The 23,265-nt window shown below is 40.0% G+C and overlaps 1 protein-coding gene across 4 annotated transcripts in view; it reads right to left on the bottom strand.

The window, feature by feature from the left end:
* frs2a (fibroblast growth factor receptor substrate 2a) overlaps positions 1 to 21,305 on the bottom strand; it is a 37,039-nt gene extending 15,734 nt beyond the window's left edge. Inside the window, exon 1 of one of the 4 annotated variants that reach the window (XM_042335706.1) lies at positions 21,165 to 21,305. The gene's annotated coding sequence lies outside the window, so the exon portion shown is untranslated. Of the gene's footprint in view, positions 1 to 4,698; positions 4,819 to 6,288; positions 6,400 to 20,011; positions 20,032 to 21,164 lie in introns of those variants that run through there. The other 3 variants (XM_007903736.2, XM_007903733.2, XM_007903735.2) reach the window with 3 other exon arrangements.
* Positions 21,306 to 23,265: the final 1,960 nt, after the last annotated feature.

Raw genomic sequence — 23,265 nt, 5'->3', positions numbered from 1 at the left:
ATAAACACACTCATATCATCGAAGCCCTGCAGCATTCCAGGTACAGTGAGAGCTTAAAACTGCACCCGGTTTTGGTTTGAAGCAGTCACAGCTCCAGTACTTCACCCGACAAAGCACTTACTGTTTTCCTAATGAAAGCTGGATTCTTTAAAAAACACTGAAAAGGACACCGCTCGGGTCACAAACATGCACCAAATCCTACCAATATCATAACTTTTTTCAGCTGCAATTATTCCGTGATGTTCAAAGGCTTCTCTGCGAGCCACGTTTTCACAGCTGCTTGCTGTCAGAATGCAGCAATCAGACGATTAATTTGATACAGTCTTTGGCAACAGCATGTTCTGAAATCAGCGCAGAGTAAACCAACGCTTTCAGAATACCACCAATAGCTAAAGGAGAGGAAAAAAAATACTTTCGCTGTTTGGCCTGCTGCGTTTCTTCATTAGTTGCAGCAGTAAGGAAGACGTACCATATGCTTATCTCAAAAGATTCACTGGGTGTACCCGTGAGTAAAGATGGCCTGAAAACTCCAAATGGGCCACTGGAAGGTGTGAGGTTACGAACACAGCTATTAAGAATCTGCACTACGTTTGGTTTCATACATTGACCCTTTCACCGCCACTCCTACCCCCACCCCCCCATCACCACTAGAGCAATCCTGAGAGGTTTCTGATCCAAAGCATGGACCTGAAGGTTAAAGGATTAAACACAGTAGCCATTTTATTTATAGGCACTGTATTAGAAAACATGTGAAAACCCCAAAGTAGCTTGGCAACATTTAAATTCCACAAGAAAATGCTGCTAGTAAATCTATTCAAATAGAGCAATGGCTCATTTAACAAATACAACAGAAAGAGCATCTTGAAGTTCCTATTGTTTTTTCCATTGACAGTGTGTAATGAACTCTGACCTGACGACAATGAAGTCTTGGCTTCAATTGTGAAAACATGACTGTTTTAAACCTCTCTCAATAGCACTTTGATACCGACAGAATTTCTGCTATAAGTTTGAAACTGCTACCTCACTACTGGACTTCCATACACAAATACTATACGCTCTTTACAGCAACTACATTTCTCAGCAATGCAGTATTGCATTAGCACTTTGACAGGGGGAAAAAAAATCTGTGCTTGAAGACAGTCACCTGCCCAGACATGATCATTCCACAGGAGTAGACGCTTGGTGCAGAATTTGTCACCTCTCCCTGCCCTGTTCCACCCCATTTACCTGGAGATAAAATGTAGATAATGTACCAGCAGCAGTCAGTTACTTCATGAGACACAGACAATTATTCAACACTTCTGATCATCTCTATGAATAAAGCATTTTACTAATCTGAAAAAGTGTAATTAGGCCAAACAGAGTACAGAGTAGTGCATAGTTCATTGTTTATTTAAATCCAGATATTGCAGAGTGACTCATATTTAAACACACAATCCTGAAGCATAGTCCATTTTATCAGATAGATGTGAAAGGAATGTATTCAAAACCAGTACACTGTACTTTGGTGATTTGATATCCACAACATGCCTGGATAATTAATGTTAAAGAACTATTTTGCTTCTAATTAAAACTGCGAACAACTATTAACTTGTCTTTTGTCTAACCAATTCAATCACAATACGGAGTCTGGAATCTGGAATGCAATATGTTTTTTAAGGTCTACTAAACTAAAATCTACTAAACTAAAAAAATTACAGAATTACAGCATGGAAGGAGACCATTCAGTCCATCAAGCCTACGCTGGCACGACTTGTTCCACTGCTCAGCTATATAAACCCAATTCCTGGCTCTTTCTAAATGCCTTTTAGATTGTCTCTTCAACTATAAAATTCCCTTTTATATAGAGTTATATCACTTTCAAACCCCTCCATGGCCTTTCTCCCCACTAGTTCTGCGACCTCCTCAACCCCTGCCAACCTGCCCGCTCCCTCCTCTCAGCTCGCTCCGGCCTTCTTCACGTCCCCCACCCATTCACCATTGGCGGATGGCCCTTCAACTACTCTGCCCCCATCCTCAGGAAGTCCCTCCGCCTTGGCCCCTCCATTGCCTCCTTCAACACCTGTCTCAAAGCCTTCCTCTTCAACTGTGCCTTCAGCCACCCTCCTTCCCCCCCCCCACACCTTTTCTGTCTCTTTTATAGCAAGGTAGAAAGCAGTTCTTGCCACACCAGTGGAATTGAGACTGAAAACTTAGTAACAAAATGGGAAAACTGAACCCATATTCTATTAATTTTGCAAGGCAGCATATTGGTTCTTCAACATTGTGCAACTGTATCATCTTAGTAATTCATCACTACAAAAGTAAGACTAAGCACATTTATGGCACAGTGCCTTTTATTTCTAGTCCAATTGCTCCTGAAAACTGAAATGATCAAAAAGCACTTGAAAGAGCTCTACACAAACATCAGCAAGCATGAAAGCGTATTGATTGGAAAACTATTTCAGATATTTGATGCTCGGAGGCAACCGTGACCTACAAATTTGCATAGTGCAGCATTTTAGTTCATCCAGACCTCAGTTCACCTATCATTTGGATCCAGTACGAAGGTGACGATGGATTCAACGTGTAGCAAAATATTCTTTTATTTTCATTCCATTTCGATCAGGGTGTGAACTCTCCTCAGAACCAATTCAATATCGCTTTCCCAAGAAGGTTACCCTCCATGAACCTTGGGACAGTTAACTTGACACAAAGATAAAATTACGTACAGTAAAAAGATTAATTCACAGAGGCTCTGCAATGAACAGGATACTTCTATATTTCCAATATCATTTATTCTCCAAGTTTAAGGAGAACAACGAATTTGAAAATAAGCTCCTGGTCATTTTTAAAGATTTCAACAAACAACTGGGAATAAAGACTATGTCCAGGAAACAATTAACAATTACACTAAACACATCTGGTATTTCCAGGTTTCATATCTGGTATAGTACAGGCAGCCTCCACATAATTTTTGATGAAACTGTAAGTAAACGTCTCTGTATACTTCCCAAGCCAGACATCATTAGGCTGTGTTTATACCATTTTAAGCAATTTCTCCCTCGTCTCCCTTCCCATAAAACAACATTTCTGCTCTAAAACCATCCACTAGAAGATTACTGGAAACAGAACAGGGTTACTTGACATCAATTCTTTGCTCCCTTATCCATGGCAAAGAAATGCCTACGTCTGAAATGGCGGATCTGATATTGTCTGATTCCCTCATGGGTTTCACATCGGGCACAAATTCACATACTAAGAATCAGTGGCACAAAACAATTTTGGTAAACCCAAAAAGTCCTGCCCCATTATCCTACTTCATTTTGATTTTTTTTAACAGTAGCACAACTTCTTTTCAAATGAAAAAAACCTGGAAACTTACCCAAATTGGTTTCATCCCTCAAATATTAAAATAAAGTTCTTGTGGGTAATGTTCGAAAGATAAATCCAGGTTAGTACATGTTTAAGTCGCTTCCCCTCCTCCCACTCCCAGTTTATCAATAGATTAAGCAGTAAAATTCTTTGCTATGGCCTCAGTGTTGTGAGATTAGAATGTCTGGTAAAGCACTGTCGTTCAGAGCTGAATGTGATTACAACACCAGCTGTCAAGTTTAGAGATTGTATTGGATTTTAATGGTAGGGAATAGCACACTGAGGGTAGGGGAGTTAGAGAGAGCTAAAACACATGGGATTTCGATTTACTTTTTAAATTCCATTTGCAGTTTAAAAAATATATATAGCTCAGCAAAAGTGTAGACACATGCACGCATTATATATACATACATACATACATACATACACACACGGTAAAAATACATAGCTAAGTTGTAATGGTTAATGTTTTTTTGTACAAATCACAAAGTTCTTTTTACACTCCTCTTGACAGCAGAACTATAACTCACTCAAGCCGGCAGTACTTGGGAGTAATTAGGAGTGACTTCACTTTATACTTTACCTAAAATATTGTGGCAATGCCTAACACAAAGCTTAAACAAGGTATGTGCTAGAAACCCAGTAATGCGGATCAGGCAGAAGCATTCAACTTGCATTTCAAAATGAAGACATTGGAGCACTTGAAGCACTTTCATATGGCCAGGGAAAGCCGGTCAGTCAGTCAGTCAGTCAGTCAACAGGTGAAGACACTTCAAACATCATTTCACAGTCCAGCTACAACAACATCCCCCGCACAGTAACCGCTGAATAAAGCCAGCATTTAAAGAAAGTGTGCCGTCAACCTATCTACCCATCTGTGAGGGGAAAATTGCAAGAACCGTACGCCACACAACCCCACTGCACAGACTTGTAGTTTCTACGTTACGCCCACACAGCCTTTTTTGAGTGTGTGATTAGGAGGGCTGATGCATGATCGCACCAAATTCCTTCCTTCAGCTCACACATCAAGAACTTGCCCTCTTGGCTGCATTCTTTTTCTAACAGCTATGGTAGCCCTGACAACCCAGCACTCCTATTATGACCGGCTGGTCTTTTAAAGCTGCCTATACGAGCATCTGAACTTTTGTATCACTTCAAACGGGGCCAAGAGTTTACTTCAACTCCCACAGCATTTTCTTCCCCCTACGAAGAGGCAGGGGCCCACTCTCAGCTTAGCGTGGGTCACAAACCGACACCAAAAAGAAAAAGACGACTTTCTCCCCCACCGCCCCCCCCCCACCCCACACACCCCCTCCCTGGGTCAGACACAGTGCCCGATCTTACCATGATTCTGCATACAATAATGTTTAACTTGGGTTTGAATTTCCGAGAGAAAACAGGGATGCCAGGATTTGCAATTGTTGGCACAGCATGCCCTCTACCAGCTCTTGTGGTGAAGCAAGCACTCCACCTAACCCCTGCCAATGCTGCTGCCAGGCGAGGGAATCTTCCTCACATTACGAGTGAACTCCCAACCGTTTCAGGGTTAGTGTCATGCGAGTGAGGTTCAGCAGGATGGTTTGGAGTCCCACTGGTTTCAAGGGCACAACTTCAAATTAATTTACAGGGCTCTTGAATGGTACCTGAACATTTCAGAATACAGTAAAGTTAATAATGGCTCACGGATTGATCAATGCTTCTATTACAGTATGCACATAAATATCAGGTCTCACTCAATTTTTGTGCTCAACACCAAGAAAGTCTCCCTCAATGGCTGAGTGAGTTTATTCTGCATATACTAAGCCTCAGACTCAATCCTGCTCCGTGCTGAGTTAGTTAATCACTGCCCAGAGGGCAATGGGGAGGCAACAATCTCCTTCAGAGCCCTAGACTGGAGAGGAGAAACCCAGGGTTTCCACTCATGTTCTCTATCCAGTGCTTCCCACCTGTATAATGAATGGTGAGTGAGGGCAGAATTGGGTTCAGTTACAGATGCCTAACTGCCCTTAAGAGCTCAATGAAACTTGGTGTTCAGGCATACACATGACTAGTGGGATGCGTCTTGAAAGTGGGTTTGGTACTGGAAGATGCCCCATGGAATCATTCCTCAGTGGGATGAAAGAAAGTCACAAAGGAGAAGTGGAAGAAAGTTAGCAAGGAAAAAAATGAGGAAGGCCTGATCTAATTGTATGTTAATAGGGCTAGTATACTTCCATTAGCCATCTTCATTAATTGTAAAAAAAAAGTACTCATTAGTTACTGCATGTCACAAAAGTCAACATGATGCGTGCTAAAGCATGAACACATAAACAACTTACAAGTCACAGGGTATGGACTAAGCAAACACAACACATGCCAGATTTTTAAAAATTCAAAAACAAATTGCATTTTTAGAAAACAGCAGCTCACCCAAAGTTTGGAAAATATCCCCAACGGTGGATATAAAGGGTAAGTGATGATATGCCTTCAGCAAGTGGATACCACTCGGTACTGAATTGAACCATTTGAAGTATAAATAAAAAAAAGCACCTGAAGACTTCAAAACGATCATCAAAAATGAATGGAGTTGCGGACATTAATTTGTTGCAAATGGTTGAATAAAGATACACGCAACCAACCTGACCAGAAATGCCTGACTCATCATTTCAGACACGAACTAAGGGTTTTTCTTCATGCACAATATAAAAACACCATCAACCTTCAATTTCTACTGGAGGCATAAAACTCGGGTTCCATGTGAAACCTTCAAGAATGCTCCTTAGAAGCGGCAAGAGGAAAGTCACGAATATACACCATCAACAGAAAATTCGAAATCAATATACAAGCAAGTAAAGCCATCACCTCCGGTGAAATGTGTTGAGACAAACAATCTGCGTTAGGATCATTAGCCTTTCTGATCTGTTAGGCGAGCAGTAATGAAAGAAGTATACATACAATTTCTACTGTGTTGCGCAACGCATCATCCAGCCAATGCCAGGAGAATCTAGAAGCAAAACACTATAAACTGTGTATCCTCCCACCCCCCACCCCACACACACACACACACATACACACACCCTACAATTACTCAATTCCCAAAAGACCATGGAGTTTTATTAAGCGTCTCGCCGTGCAGTTTGGTCATGCAGATTGAGAATGCTGCAAAGTTGCTACTGTATTATATGAATTGTATTCAGAATACCAACCTCCCTTAGTTAGAGGCACTACACACAGCTAGTGTTGTCAGTGGTCAAGAAAATGCAGACACTGAGCAAAAAGAAACATAAAAGTTACATAAATTTGGAACCAACAGGCCAGCAAACAAATGCAGTATTGTTGACAAAAAGACTTGGGGGATACAGCAGGTGCAATGTGATTAGTGCCAATGGTGGGGAAAAAACTGAGATCTGGTGCCTGGGGAGTGCGGGCCGGGCTAGTGACACACTCACTGCTCCTGCCAGAGATCACTTCGGACCCAGTGATTTTTTGGTTAGTGTGGATAGATTACGTGTAAAGTACAATCATTTACAATTACATTTATGAAAAAAAAGTCACTTGCACATATCCCACATCTTAAAAGGAAACATTTCAAACCTACCTTTTAAGTAGGGTACCTTACATTTTTGTTCTACCACTAGCACCTCCCACAGTGCCACCAACTTGAAACATACTTATGTTGCACACATACTGCAATGCTCAGCGGTTGTTCCGTTTAAAAGACTTTACATTGCTGTTGGTACAATTTCTGTGAATATGGATTTTCTGCCATATAAAACTGTAATTTGATACATTATAGATTATGGATGAGTAGCATTCCTTTTTAGCATACAGTATATGCAATTCAAAAGATATTTTCTTCAGATTGAGTCACAATTTTTAAAAGTAAATTCTCCTTCAAAGTTACAATAGTTCTGTTAATTCATTTTTAATTGATGAACAGTAAAGGGAAGATTGTTCTCAATTTCACTGACTCACTCGTATACACTGTAAATGTATGTTTAAACAAAGTGGAGAAACAAACACAAGTTCTATATTGAACATAATATATTTTACACAGTTTTACTAGAGTTACATATGATTTTTCAACTTTCTTTAAACTAAATACAGCTTCATAAACAAATGTCCTGTGTTATAACTGCAATTACACTGAAATGTCGTTGAAAGAAATGCCGCCACTTTACTTCTCCAGGTAGAATGTCCTCAGCTTTGTGAAGCTGATTGCCCAAGTGTTGGAGAAGCGATGAAGAACTCCTTCATTACAAACAAAAACAAATACATCTCTGTGCAAGGGGCCACTTGGTAACTCTAGCAGGAGAACACTCAAATCAAAACAGCCCAATTGAAACTCTACTCTCAATTTCCATTTGAATGATTCTCCTCAACTGGAGGAATTTGCAAACATTCAGCTGACCCGCTAGATAAAGTCTTTTGCAGGATATTCGGGGGGAGGGGACTACCAAGACCAGTCCTGTCCTACAGAATCACATCTTCTGTCACATGATTACAAAGAAGCACTAATTTCCAGTTAACAGTCCAGCTCAGTGTTTCAATCTCCTGGATGAGAAATATAAAACATACCTCAAGAAATGGGGACCTTATTAAGGTTACCAAGGAGCAGAGAAGGCAAAATAAATATTTGCACCATTACAAAAATACAAAAGCCTGTTACAGCAACATAGAACTACTCCATTTGACAAATATATTGACATCAACAACAAATGACATTTCTTTAACGCCTTTCACATCGGAAGGCACCAGACAGTCAAGAGTTTGCACCCGAGCTGGGGGTTGGAATCAAGAGGGGTCGAGAGTAGGGGGTGGATGGCCAAAAGCATGGTCAATGGGAAAGGTGTTGAGATAAGCATTGAAGGAGGCAAGGAAGGGTTGAGGCAGAGGGATTCTGGGATGGAGTTCCAGAGGTTGGGGCAGAAAAACTGAAGCCCTGACCACCAATGGTAGGGCAGGAAGGCCAAGGTTTATGAAACAGGCCAGTGCCCGCTGAGCGGAGACGTTGGTAATGGTGTTTATAGGTCAAAATGTAGGGAGGAGCACGGGGCCTTAAAAGTGAGGATGAGGATTTTAAACTCAATCCTCTAGGAAATGGGGAGCCAGTGGAGCAGGACAAGGATAGGAGGGGGAAAATTGCTTCACGGAGCTTGGTACGGGAGAGTTCTGAATAATTTTCATTTTATGGAGGGAAAAGTTGGGAAGTCCAGCTAGCAGACAGTTAGTGTAGTCAAACTTTTTCCTTAAATATTGTCATGCCATTTAATTCCTACTAACCTGCATTTGCCACTACACTAACAATAAATTATTTTGGTTACACATTTTATAACGAATTGCCCACTGGCAGGAACAGTTGGAATGTCACCACAACAACATAGGACCTTCTAACTCGCAGCAAGTCAGCCAAAGAGCCATATATTGCGTATTAAGGACGGCAGAGATTAGAACAATGCTTTGTTTCTTGTATAACCTTAGAACTAGAATATAGGAAATGAGCATCTGGTCTTTAGTATTTGTGTTCTTGGAAGTTCGGTGAACCAAACCGTGAACACCTTTACTGACTTTAAGGCAGCTCAGCTATGCCAAAGCAATACTGTATTTTTGACAGGTAGAATTTATTTGGCCAATCAAATTTTCTAAGGCCTTCCCAGGATTGCTGCATTTTCTCCAATTATTTCTGCCCTCCTATTGTGAATTCTTTATCATTATTTTGAGGAATTCAATCTGAAACATGGTAACAGGTACCCTGAATATCACAGCATACATAAATGCACAGACTTCGTGAAAGTAAGTTCTGAACTCAGGAAAACATGCATTTTCCTGAGCTCAGAACTTACTTTCAAAAAGTAGAGCCTGTGTCCATTCCTTACTGAAGACTATATTACAGAAGCCTCCTCATAGCTCATAGTGTAAGGACTACAGTGGCAGCAGTCTCTGCTGAATCTACTGGCTGGACTTGGAAAAATCTATTCAATTACAGAATGGACAACAGTTTAATATTATTCTGCTTCAAGCCTGATGAACAGAAACATTTCAACATCTGAAAAGAATGCTATGAAGGCCCAAGGTTGCTCCTCCTCCCCACTTTTGGACTTGTTTTGATAAAATTACCCAGATTTGTCAAAGAAAGGAACCAGATTTAGATCAGAACATCTGATTAAATGTTACAAAGTTAAAACCTGGTTCTTGCTGGTACTTTGTTTTTCTAACTATAGCTGAAATAATGTTGGGACGTAACACTCTTTTTTGACTTAATAACTCTGACTTCATGATTAGCTTCTGTTCATTGTTAGTTTTTTGTGACTCACTAAACTTCCCCATGGCATCTTCAATGTTCATTGTTGCTGTGCATTTTGAACAGCAATATTTCATATAATCTATTGTCCACATGTATTTATTATTACATGTACACCATCACCCTTACAAGTCATTATATATAGTAAATATGGATTTTCATATCTGCTGAATCAGCCATTTACATACTTTACTTCAGAGTTTTAAAGGAGAGAAGAAAAACAATTCTCCTTTGAAATTATGTCATGGAGATACAAGCTTTTATAATTCACTTTTTTCACAAAGGAATCAAATTCTTGTCAGTCCACTGTTGTTGGTTTAGTTAGTTTCTTAGATAAATGAATGCAATTGGTTGTTATTTTATTAAAATAACTTGGGGTGGGGGAAAAAATAAGACTTTGCGAGTGAATGACTTCAATCTTATTGCTTTGATATATTTGCCATATTTTAGGGTGACCTTTTTAAAAGGTCTCTCGAAATAGCTCAGCTACCACAAGCTGGGAACACATGCTGCTTAATGCTTTAATAACTTATTTCTTCAATAAATTCTTCCAAAAGTTCCACCTTCAAATTCAAGTAACTGGTTGCCCTACGGTCTGTTGTTCCAAATTAATTTAACTCCAACTGAACTACTGCCCTTGACAAGAAAACTCTCACATGTTCCAATATTGAATCTATTCTCACAGTCGACATGGATGTCAGTCTCACCATCTCTTTGCTGTAAACACTCCTACTCAGATTTTTTTGTTTCTCGATTTCTTTCCTAAGCCAGCCCTTCGCTTTTATTCTTGGCTTTAGATTTCTGCCAACGATTTAAATTCCGAAACCTTCAGTTCCTGTTCTGTGGATAACAATTGTACATTGATAACTTAAGTTCACAATTCAAGGTTAGTGCAGAATACTGTTCGTTTAGATGACATAAGGTAGTACCTCTGGGGGGAGAGAGCACACTCCATACTAGACAAACAGAAATTTCCATTCCATACAACTCTCAGTAATCTAGTTTGGATATTCGTAAGCATGGTGATGGATTTTCACATGTCAGTCACCTGGCTAACCAAAAGAAAATTGATGTAATACACTAGGATGAAAGCATATAAACCATTCCCCCAAATTATATATATTTTTAAAAAGCATCACAAAGATACGCTACAGAAAGAATTAGATCCAAACATATTTAAGCATGATATTTAACAAAACTGTCCATTTTTCATTAGTGTAATATCTCGAAAAAGATTTTTTTTAAGTGAACAACAGCAACGTGACAGAGATTAGAGAATCACACTCCAAAGGACAATCAAGTAATAAAATATTCCTTTAATTCCGTGCGATCACTGTGTTTGTTCCGAGTGTCATAGTCTAAAACTAATGTTTTTTTTAAGATTTGCAGAAAAATAGATTCCTCAAAAAGACACTTTTCCCTGGAATAACCACGTTTTAATAACCAACATTAATCCTGATTTTTATTTCTTTAAAACAACAAAGCTATTTTAGTAATGACAGAGCTTTCATAAGCATAAGAGTTCTCCAACTCCCAATTGCCCCAGGCAGTAAGTAGCAAGTTATGACGGCCTTTCACACAAGTGAAAGAATGCCTGGAATTCACTGTAACTGGTAAGATGTGGGCTTTTTTAATGGACTCTCTGGCAGAACCCGAGTGCCTCTTTAAAAATCAATTCATGAACAATTTTTACATTGATGTAAACTGATGTTCAGTTCACAAACGTAAACAATCAATTGGCAGCACAATAAAATTAGCAGTCATGCCCATGTGACATAAAGTTTACTTGTGATTAAACAACTGTAAAGTATTGCAACTGCCTTGGGCAAACACTGGCTTGCTTTGTGCTGTTTTTTTGGTGGGGTGGGGGGGTGGGGGAGTATGTCAAATCTCTATCTTTACTTCTTTGCTTAAAAAAGTTTTTAAAAAAGCATAAATACAATATTTCACTTATCCTCCCCACAAGGAAAGCTAAATATTTTTCAATACATAAAAGCTTACATTCTTCTCTAACTCCTGGGTTACGTCCAGATTTTGACATTTTGGACGAATAGCATTCCAATGAATCAGTGATGGGAGAGCTGAATTGGTTTTAGCCTGAATGCATCTGTAACATCTAGTGGCATGCGTGGCTTTCATTGCTTAACTATTCAAGCACCTCAATTAGTACAGTTCAGCTCTGGACAGGAAGGTTATTAAATGAAGTTACCAAATCGGCCTTCTTTTTGAACTCTTCCCAAATTAACACTTCAGGTGGGGAAAACGACCATGTGAACTTTAACCAGAGGATTTGGTAAAGAAAATACGGAATAACGTTCTTCTTTGGTCTGGGTGGGGAGTGAAAACTACTAGGGGGTAGGGGACAGATTCAGCAAATAACAAAGGATCAGATACAGAAAGATAGAGAGAGACAGACACAGACAGACTGAAAGAGTGAGACAGAAAGAGAGAAAAGGAAAACAAGAAAGAAAAGAAATAAGCACTGATAGCAAAAAGAAATGTATTGAAGTTATCCACAAGCTGGCCAGATACTTTGTCTTTTAGCTCACCAAAAGCTGGAAAATAACTCACTCCAGATTAGTTGGTGAGTGGAATTTTCCAGTCGGGCCTCAGCTGATCTTTTCATGTTTCCATGCTTGTATTAAACAGGGCAATCGTGCACTAAAAATACTTGTGCTCAAATTAAAACATGAACTGTTTTACAAATTCATCTATGCCCAAAATAGAAAGCAAAGTTCAAAACAAAGCGGAGCTCTGACAAATAAAAGATTCCGAACATTGTTGGTTAAAAACTCAAAACTTGTTCCAGAAACCATAATCTATTATGTAAAAATATCAAGTATGCTTAACCAGAATATTTCTCCAACAAACTCTTGCCTGTCAAGCAAATGAAGACTAGCTCTGTTACAATATGTTTGTTTGTATTAATCATAAGAATGTCAGCGTTCTTCCAGAATTGACCCCATGATGTGGAGCACAATGGCTTCAAGGCACAAAATACATATGATTTTTTTTCCCCCCCCAATGCATGAAGTCGTCAATCATTCAACTCTTGTTTTGGAATAAAGACGTTCTACTACTATGCCACACGAGCATATCACAACAAGCAGTACAGTACGACCAACTTCTCTCAAATCTTACGTTATCAATTAATCCGCTTATGTCGAAATATAATTACAGTCCCGGTACCTTCTCTGCATAGGAACACACTGAATTTACCGCATAGGTCGACTTTGACACAAACTTCAGCATGCTTATGTCAACAAATTTTTCAAGTCCCTAAAAGCATTGCTTTAAATCTTTCAAGTCCCTCCATTGTGTCATGACCGCTTATGCCGACAGGCCCTTATAACATGTGAATAAGTGAGTGACTGGGTGAGTGTGGCCCAAGGTGGCAAATCTGAACACAGAGGTCTTCCGTAATCCGAAAGAGGGGGTTTCTGGCCTTGCAGTGCCATCTCCACCTTGCGAGGAGAACCTTGAGATCCTTCCATTTGAGCTCCTTCAGGGATTCGCAGAGCACGATGGAGCTGGATGCTCTAAACGGTGAGTCTGTTTATGTCGACAACCACTTATGTCGACAAAATTCCTACAATTCTGCTGGTGTCGAATGTAAGTGGGTAGGATTGTATTGTTATGTGTTTCACAATTTCCAAACTCTCTTTAAACCACTTGGACACATTTATTGTACTTAGTACATAAATGAATTAGATTCCAATACCTTCATACCGTGTATATATATGTACATGCCCAAAGAATTTGAAAAGGAACAGGGGCTAATTATATTTACAAGTCATGAAGTAGAAAAGAAACTCAAACAAAGAGAAAATAAACCCCTAAAGAATTCACAAAAACTGGAGTTGAGACAATAAAAAAGAAAGTGTAGTTTTGGGATTCTTCAGTACAAATGCAACTAGCCTAGAAACACTTCATAGCACCAGCACGACTTGACATTTGAGAAAAGTCAATGTTATCCTCTGAAATAATAATGATCAACACAAACAGACTTTCATACGAATAATTTGGAAAGGCAACTATTTTTAATTTCTTTTCCTTCTCAAGTCCTGATAAAATTCGAAAACCTCATCTGAGATCTCAAAGACTAATTTATTAGCAATCAACGAATACTCCATGTTCTTTCAGACTGTGTCCTGGGTATATAATAAAGCAAAATTCCCCTTAAATGGAAAAGGGATTCCAACTACTCAGTGGGGTCTAAAGGGAGGTGAAAGAACAGAAACAAACCCACTATTGTGCAACTGAGCCCACTTTGTTCATGATTTCTAAAACATAGGGGAGCTCTGGCTGATGGCTCCATGTACTCTTCGTCAATCGGACTTCAGCAATTACTCTATTTCAACAACTGAAGGATTGTAGATTTACACACAACTTGGAAGAAAGAGAATTGCAGCAAATCAATATGTCACTAGGATGAACTGTGACAACAAAGATCTTTCTACAAATTTTAAAACCAGGTTTGTATAAAAGGATAACTAAATGATTGTACTGTACCCTCCTCGGGTCCATAGATGGAGGATGGAGTGCTATTTGAGAAGCCTCTCACACATGGTAGTGCAAATGACTGAATGAAAGAATTCAAGCAAAACTAATACAAGGAAAAGGATAATGCATCTGGAAGAACAAAATGCCTGCAGATACTCCTCTTCTCAAAAGCCTCATTTATTGATTCTATGATACCGATAGTAAATGAAATAGGAAAAAAAAAGCTAGCTTTTCTACACCTTAAGTATATAAATTAAAAACCGACCCTTCTAGTTTCCATTTTATTCTTCTCCAAAATGTACCACCTTAAGATCCCGGAATCCTTTCAGAGTATTCATTGCGATTTTCACAATTATGTTTCCAATTATGCAGCATTCTTTAAATAAAGTGAGACAAAGCAAGAAATCAGAATGTAAGATCAATATTGCAGGCAAAACAACCATGGTGGCGTAGAAAACTGGCATCTTGCCAGATTTTGTTTGTGTATGTGGTCTAAATAACTGGTGCATGGAAAAAGAAGGGAAAATAGCTTCAGATCAGCAGACATATGTTCCCTCAGCATTGATAAATAAATCTATTTCGGTGACACAACAGTGAATAGCACAAAACTGAAATACATTCCGGCAGCATTCCGACTCAACAAAGCAAGTTTTATGTTTGAATAAGACATAGTATGGAGTCCTGTAGCTCAGTGGTTAGAGCACTCGCTTTGCAAGCGAGAGACCTGAGTTCAATTCCAGGCAGAGGGCGAAACCTTGGGCAAGTTTCCTTACTCCACACAGAGCCTAATAATAATCCCTCCGAAACAAAACAATAATAAATTGGTCATTTTCAATCCACGACTGTTTGTGGGACATTGCTGTGCGCAATTGGCTGCCGCGTTCGCCCACAAATATACAGTCAATTCACTTTACAGTCTATTCTGTGAAGCGCTTTGGGACGTCCTCCCGACGTGAAAAGCGCTATATCAAATGCAAGGATTATTATTATTATTATAGTATGCAATCTGCTACATCTGCTTGAAACAAGTTAACACTGTAGTTTTAAAATTGCTAGCAAAATCCCATCAAATGTTAACCATTCCCAATTATATGCCACAGTACCATCAATCATGGCAAAAATAGCAATTGAAGCTCAGCTTAGTCAAGTTACAGTAGGTACCTTTCAATAAGATGGTTTCTATGCAGCAGACATGATTTAAAACACATACCATTTATACCCAAAAGAGTCTTCAGGTAGCAGTGTACATCAGACAGACTTTACAAAGAAGCAACTATTTTTTGAACGAGGCTTTTTCCTCAATACGTCTGTTAAAGAAACCTCCTGCAATAATGTGCAACCATAATCATTCTAAATATGCATTTTAATTATCCATTTCAATGATTTTATACTGCAATATTTCACTTCAACTAAACTGCGACTGTTTTGCAACATCGAGTCCATTTTAGTTATAATTAGATAAACAGACCAGCCTCTGACCAAATCAAACTCTCCCACTGCAATTAACTTGTATTTATAGAGCTTGTTTTTCTGGATTGTTTGACATTTTAGTTACCAGCTTGAGCTGCGTGGAGTTTTGCAGATGAAATCGGGATAACTATCAAAATAAAAAAGCTTATTCAAGCAACATTTTAGGAATGTAAAGCTGAAGTTACATGAACTAAAATATCTACAAATTCAAAGCCAATTCCNAAAAAAAGTCATTTACATCCTGTCAAATTTAATATTCTGAAACCACAGTTGCAACAATAATCTATCCACTATAAGCCAAAACTGAATGCCTAAACTGGTGCCAACATTTTCTACATGTCACATTTAACAGTCAAAATTTTCATTCATGAATCAGACTATTTAGCTGCACATTTCTACACTGAGGTGAACTGGTTTTCAGATGGATTCAACAAAAAAACAAAATAGTTTCACGAGAGTACTAGATATTGTGTTAATATTAACGCACACTTAAAACCTCACCAGACCTCAGTCATAACATTCTGAAATTTTAATAGTTTAGTAAATTGGAGGAGCAGCAATTTTCTGCTGGTTATGTTACTGAAGTCTGGTATTTCCCTTTTCCAGACTGTAACTGGACTGCTTTTCTTTTTTAACATTATAAGATCACAAAATACATGGTAACTGTGAGACATTTGACTGAAAGTTCTCAAATACACGCATAAAGCAAAAAAAATGCATTTTAACATCTAGATATTCCACATAATTTTTGGAATAGTCTAAGTCACAGAAATGTTTGTAGAATGCATTTTTTAACAAGTACAAATATGGGTATACTGGAGCATCTAACAAACTTCCTGAACATTTCAACAGGGCAAGGTACTGTATGCAGCCTTTCACAAACATCTGATGCTAAGAAATGTAAGCGATGCTTACAAAAATCCCTGACATGAGGTTGTGGAAATCATTCAAGACCAGTCAAAAGCTGCCATGAAGTACTCCACACTCAGTATCATTGTACACTGAAACAGCACAATCTGAAAACATTTGCAAACACAAATATGTCTTTATGCCTTTTGGGGTGAGGGGGAGGGGACGGAAATGAAGAGAAAACAAAATAAGCATCTGAGAGTACACACCAGTGATGATGTCATATCACCCACTTATTACAGGTTATTTAACCCATAATATTACTCCTCTCGCAAGTCTTGTTTTTCGTGGCATGTAACTTTGATAATAGGTCAGTTACAGCACAGATCGGATTCCAGATAAAATTCTCTTGGCACCATTCGCAACAAATTGTGGTAAGCGTAACCTCAGAAGAGCATACGTCTACTGCATTAGTGACACTTTCATTCCCATGGGAATCATTTATGACCTCCACCTTAGATAACTAATTCAGTTTAATATTATGGGAGAAAATGTGTATTGTGCCCAGAAGAAGCTGGATTGTCAAACAAATCTCAGAGCTTAAAAAAAACATATTTAATCTTGGGATGGATTTGAAACCAGATTCCAAAGGTGTAAGGACAGTAAAACCACTGCATTTTTAAAGTGGCCGAGTTCACAAGTTAATACTCAGAAACACCCAAAGATCAAATATGACATCTATAGCCTCCTTCAGGTAGACTGGTTCAGTTGGTAGCACTCTCGCCTCAGAAGTTTGTTGTATTCAAGTCCAACTTTGGTCACTTAGTCAAGGCTGACGCTCCAACACAGTGCTACATTGTGCCCCCAGTGTGCTGCATTGTTGGAGATGCTGTTCTTTGGATGAGATTTTAAACCAATTTAACATTGTTAAAGATTGCATGACACTATTCAAAAAAAAAAGAAGTTTCTCAGCTGACAATCCCACAAATAAAATTGGTCATTCACTTCATACCCAATTGTGGGACATTACTTTGCACAAATTGGCTGCTATGCTCACCTACGAAGAATATTTCACTATGCTTTATAGTATGTCCTGTAAAGAACTTTTGAGACATTCTCCCAAAAAGAAAGGTACTATAGCAAATTCAAGGATTATTATTATTGCATGGTATTTTAGATACTTAAAAAGCTAACATGTAATAATAATCCTTGCATTTGATACAGTGCTTTTCATATCTTCGAGACACATTAAAGCGCTTCACAGAATATACTGTAAAGTGAATTGACTGTATATTTTGTAAATATATGTTATGAAGTGTAGATGAAAAGGTTCAGGATACAGAATTATTCATTCCTCTCACTGCCCTTTCTAGCGAAAGCAAGACACAGTCTGGCAGAACACTCTAAACACTTTACCTTCTAATTTTATAATTGCTCTTGCCTGCCCACACAAAAAAAAAAACTCTTAATGTACCAAGACAGACAATTGCTAAAACGGAATAGTCGGTGAGGAACAGATGAGAAACTGTATCTCATCAAATCTTCCTAATATAACACCAACACTTATCCCAAACTCAAATATGCAGTGCACTAATCAACTATGACATTTGTCTTTTACAGGACATATAATGGATACATCGATATTTTTCTCTAGTTATAATCATGACTATGTTTGCTCAGGTAACAGTCCACATCAGCTATCGCTGCCGAGCAGTTACTGGACTCGGGAGATGTAGTGGAAAATCTATTTTACCAATCTCTGTCGTTCAAGTTGGCAAATCTAGCCACAGCTTCTCTGATAGGCAAGCCTGCAACTCAGATATGGCTCCCTTCAGGGTGGTGAAGTTGCCTCAAGCAAACCATCCCAGCAACAGTGAAAAACACAACCAGCTTTAATGGTAATGTATCGCTGCAATTACATTTTTCTTCAAAATCATAAACTATACAGTCTCCAAGCTGATGAGTCTCTCAAAAATTCCTTCTGGTAGAAACAATGCAAAGAATAGGAAGTGAGATTTATATATCTTAGAAATCAAAGGTTACACGTGGTTGAGTTTCTGCTTATGATTTCATCCTCATTATTAATCCTCTGGTATGAAGCTCACATCATGGAGTATGCAGACAGTCAACAACTTCACTTAGCCATTAACAATACACCAGCAAAAAATACCGTTCATATCAAGCTACAACAGTGTACAATGGCAGTCTAAATGTTAGTCATAAACCATTTACATTCAACTCAAGTTTGCTGTCTGAACTCTTTGCTAAATGTATTTGTTATCACCCTATCTATTACTTACATGTAAAACCGCTGGTATGGGGAAAAACCTGAGCAAAGACAAACTGCTTCCCCACTGGAATATAGTGAAAACAAGACTCACTCACAAGGCCCACACACATCCCAATACAGACTAAGAAAGTATTCAACACCTGCTGATGATGCTGATTCAAAATACTGTGTAAAAGTAGACCACCTTCACAGTGAATGCTATTGAACATATGTAACAGGGCAACTGTTAAAGCTCTTTCATTCACTGGGACCTCTACTCCAAAATATTTTGAAAGAATTAACAAGTCAGCTCGCCCAATGGGTCAGTGCATTTGTTCCATGAGGTAAGATAACTGGGTTGGTGTTCTGGAAAGATGAGATCAAATGCACTAAAGGGTTGTCTTCACCATTGCTTTGGTACAACAATTATCCTCGGTGGCCCAAGTTAGAGAGGGAAAAAAATTAAACAGAGCACCTGTACCAGATCACTATACAGTGACTCAAGTTTGTGTGCACAGCAAGTGAGCTCAGGATTGGGCTCAGCTGTGATACCTGTTTTCATCCCAATCGCGTAGCCTATCACCCGCTCACTGTCAAAGCTTAGACATCAATAACGATCACTTGAGCAAAGTACGAGTTGAGGGCCAGGTAGCTGTAAAACCATACCTCAGTTGAAGGCAGAAAAAAGTCAAAATCAATTTCAGGTGAGGAAGTGAGATAATTACTGAGGAAAATGCTGAACAAAATCTCAACTTTCACGCATCAATTTTTTTTGTCTACAAATATGGTCACTCCATTTCACAGTAAATCACCTAAAGCGCTTTGAGACGTCCAGAGCGCTCTGAGAGGCTACCCTGCTTGGAGGGCGCTATATAACTGCAAGTTGTTGTTGTTGTCCTTCTGAATACCCAATGCAAGGATTATTATTATTTTTAATACAAAAGGATTAATTACTGCTGGCTGCAGGTAACCAGAAAAGGTGATCTATCCAAATGGATAACATGACTTTAAGCATCTTCTGCAAAAATACACATTTAGCACAATTCCCTGACTATGTAAAAGCTGTCAAAGTTACATAATAAATTACAGTGGAATCTCAGAAACATAAAATATTCACAAGCTCAATTTAACCCAGGAAATCCTGCCATTAAACATCTAAAGAAATTACTGGCAGATTGGCCTGCCCTGTATATATTTTATGAAGTGTCTCAAATGAAATTCAAGTCATCGATCAAGTCAAGCAGCAACAGCTCATGAAACCCCAGTGTTCAGAAAGAGCCCTGTACCTGGTAAAACTGCACTACTGTACCTCAGCCACACCTACAGAACACAGTAACAGTATTTATTGTGGTCAGTCTTCTAAAACATTCTCCTGACAAAATGACTGCGCAGCCAATTCAAACATTTGCCGCAAAATATTAGAACCAGCTTTGGAGGTGGTGGGGGGGGGGGGGTGTCTTTAAAAAAAACTCCCCCAAAGATAGCAGTCGAGCAACATTCATCCAGCAAACTGATCACTCTGATGTTACAGATTTCATTTTTCAATGGAGGAGTAAAAATAAACACCAAGAGATCTTAATGATGTTTTCCAACAGAACTGCGAGTAATGCGCCTGCTAACTTTCAGCAGCTCTCGATCTGCTCATGTCCAGATCAGTGTCTGCATACGTCCCATTTGCACCAATTAGTGTACTCACACACCAAACACACAGAGCTCAATGACTGATCTCTAACTTCGTAGATTAATCCATACAGAATTAATTGCTGTCAACATCTCCATTATTGTAGTGTGCATCTACCAGAATGGTACAAGGCGAACGAGATGGACTTTGGTCTTTTTTCATCCAGCAATTCCTATGTTCCTATGACACAGCCTCAGTGACTGCCCCCACACCAGACACACAGCCTCACTGCCCCCACACCAGACACACAGCCTCACTGCCCCCACACCAGACACACAGCCTCACTGCCCCCACACCAGACACACAGCCTCACTGCCCCCACACCAGACACACAGCCTCACTGCCCCCACACCAGACACAGCCTCATTTACAGCCCCTCACCAAACACACAGCCCTCGCACCAGACACACAGCCCCCCCCTCACCGCCCCCCCTCACTGCCCCACAGCCCCTCCTCACTGCCCCCCCTCACCGCCCCACAGCCCCCCTCACTGCCCCCTCTCACTGCCCCACAGCCCCCCTCACCGCCCCCCTCACCGCCCCCCCTCACCGCCCCACAGCCCCCCTCACCGCCCCCCTCACCGCCCCCCCTCACCGCCCCCCCTCACCGCCCCCCTCACTGCCCCACAGCCCCCCCCACAGCCCCCCCCCACTGCCCCCCCACTGCCCCCCTCACTGCCCCCCTCACGGGCTCCCGGTCTCCCCCTCAGACCCCGGGTCTCCTCTCTGTAGCCCGAGCTCGGGATCGGCTGAACTCACTGAAACTGGTTGACATGAAGTGCCGCCGTCCGCTCCGCCCTCGGCCACACGGCGCCGAGTCCTCACAGCATCGCCCGCGACAGAAACACTGAGAGAGACAGAGAGACAGAGAGGGGCTGAGGGCGGCGGGTAACACAGGCCGCCAGGGACTGCTTCCGGGTCACTCACACAGGGGGCGGGACTTACACACAGAGACACACAGACATATACACACAGAGAGACAGACACACACACAGACATATACACACACATACAGACAGACACACACACAGACATATACACACAGAGAGACAGACACACACACAGACATATACACACAGAGAGACAGACACACACACAGACATATACACACAGAGAGACAGACACACACACAGACATATACACACAGAGAGACAGACACACACACAGACATAGAGACACAGACATAGAGACACAGACATAGAGACACATACAGACACAGACATATACACACACAGAGACACACAGACATATACACACACACAGACATATACACAGAGACACACACACACAGACAGAGACACACATACAGACACACACAGACAGAGACATACAGACACACACAGACAGAGACATACAGACACACACAGACAGAGACACACATACAGACATATACACACAGACATATACACACCCACAGACATATACACAGAGACACACACACACAGACATATACACAGAGAGACACAGACACATACATATACACAGAGACACAGACACACACAGAGACATAGAGACACACACAGACATATACACAGAGACTTAGAGACACACACACAGACATATACACAGAGAGACACAGACACACAGAGACATATACACACAGAGACATAGAGACAGAGACACACATACATATACACACAGACACACACAGAGAGACAGACACACACAGACATAGAGACACACACACATACAGACACACACAGACATATACACAGAGAGATACAGACACACACACAGACATATATACACAGAGACACAGACATATACACAGATACAGACACATACAGAAATATACACAGAGACATAGAGACAGACACACACACACAGAGACAGACATACACACACAGACACATAGAGGCACACACAGAGACAGACAGACACACATAGAAATACACACACGGGCTAAACAGGATCAGTGAGACAGAAAGTTGTAAAGGGCCAGAGTGAGAGCTGCACAGGATCACAGAGAATGGATGATCATATTTTTCCCCATCTGCTGATGGTTGGCCGGGGTCACCGCACAAACTCCCTTCTGTTTTGCCAATAGTGACCTGGAATTTTTAAACCTTCACCTGGAACAGGGAGACAGGACCCGTGTTTAACATGTCATCCGAAGGACAGCACTGCATTACTCCCCCAGTACTGCACTGGAGAGTACAAACCTGGACAACGAGTTCAAATCTCCCATGTGGGTCTTGAATCCACATTCTTCGAATTCAGAAGCGAGCGTCCTGCCAACTGAGCCCGGCTCACAGCAAATACAGTGAAATCTGTTTAATTGAATATCAGAGAATTGAACAGTTCAATTAATTTAATAGTATTTAGAAATCCCAAACCATTTGCGCGCCTAATGTAAGACTATCAATCGGTTAATTGAATACTGTTTGAATGAATAGTGCCAATTTATTGAATATTTTCACTGGCAAATTGAGAATTCAATTAACTGAATTTCAATGGATTACTATTCACAACATTGTACATTCTATGTATTAGTTTGCATATCAATTTAAATAATGTAACTTAATACTCTGCTACTCTTTCCAACAATCCAAATATGTGTGCAATTGGCTGCTGTGTTTCACCCATACAGGCAGTTCACTTTACCATATATTGTGTGAAGCACTTCAGATGTCTCAAAGATGAGGATCAAATGCAAGGATTATTATATATTTTAAATTAGAGAGACCACAAATTAAATAGCACTACAACAACAAAATTACAGTTGTACGGCATCTTTCACTTCAAGAGGACATCCCAAGGCGCTGGAATTGTGGTCTCACCCAGGACATACATTTTAAAATCTTGGTTTAGACATTTTGTTTTCTTAATTGCCAATGGGTTTGTGAGCTGCTCACCAAAA

This window comes from Callorhinchus milii, unplaced genomic scaffold (assembly GCF_018977255.1).
Source record: "Callorhinchus milii isolate IMCB2004 unplaced genomic scaffold, IMCB_Cmil_1.0 Scaffold5, whole genome shotgun sequence".
NCBI lineage: Eukaryota > Metazoa > Chordata > Chondrichthyes > Chimaeriformes > Callorhinchidae > Callorhinchus > Callorhinchus milii.
Note: the sequence above shows the minus strand (reverse complement) of the source record. Positions and strands in the feature narration are given on the sequence as shown.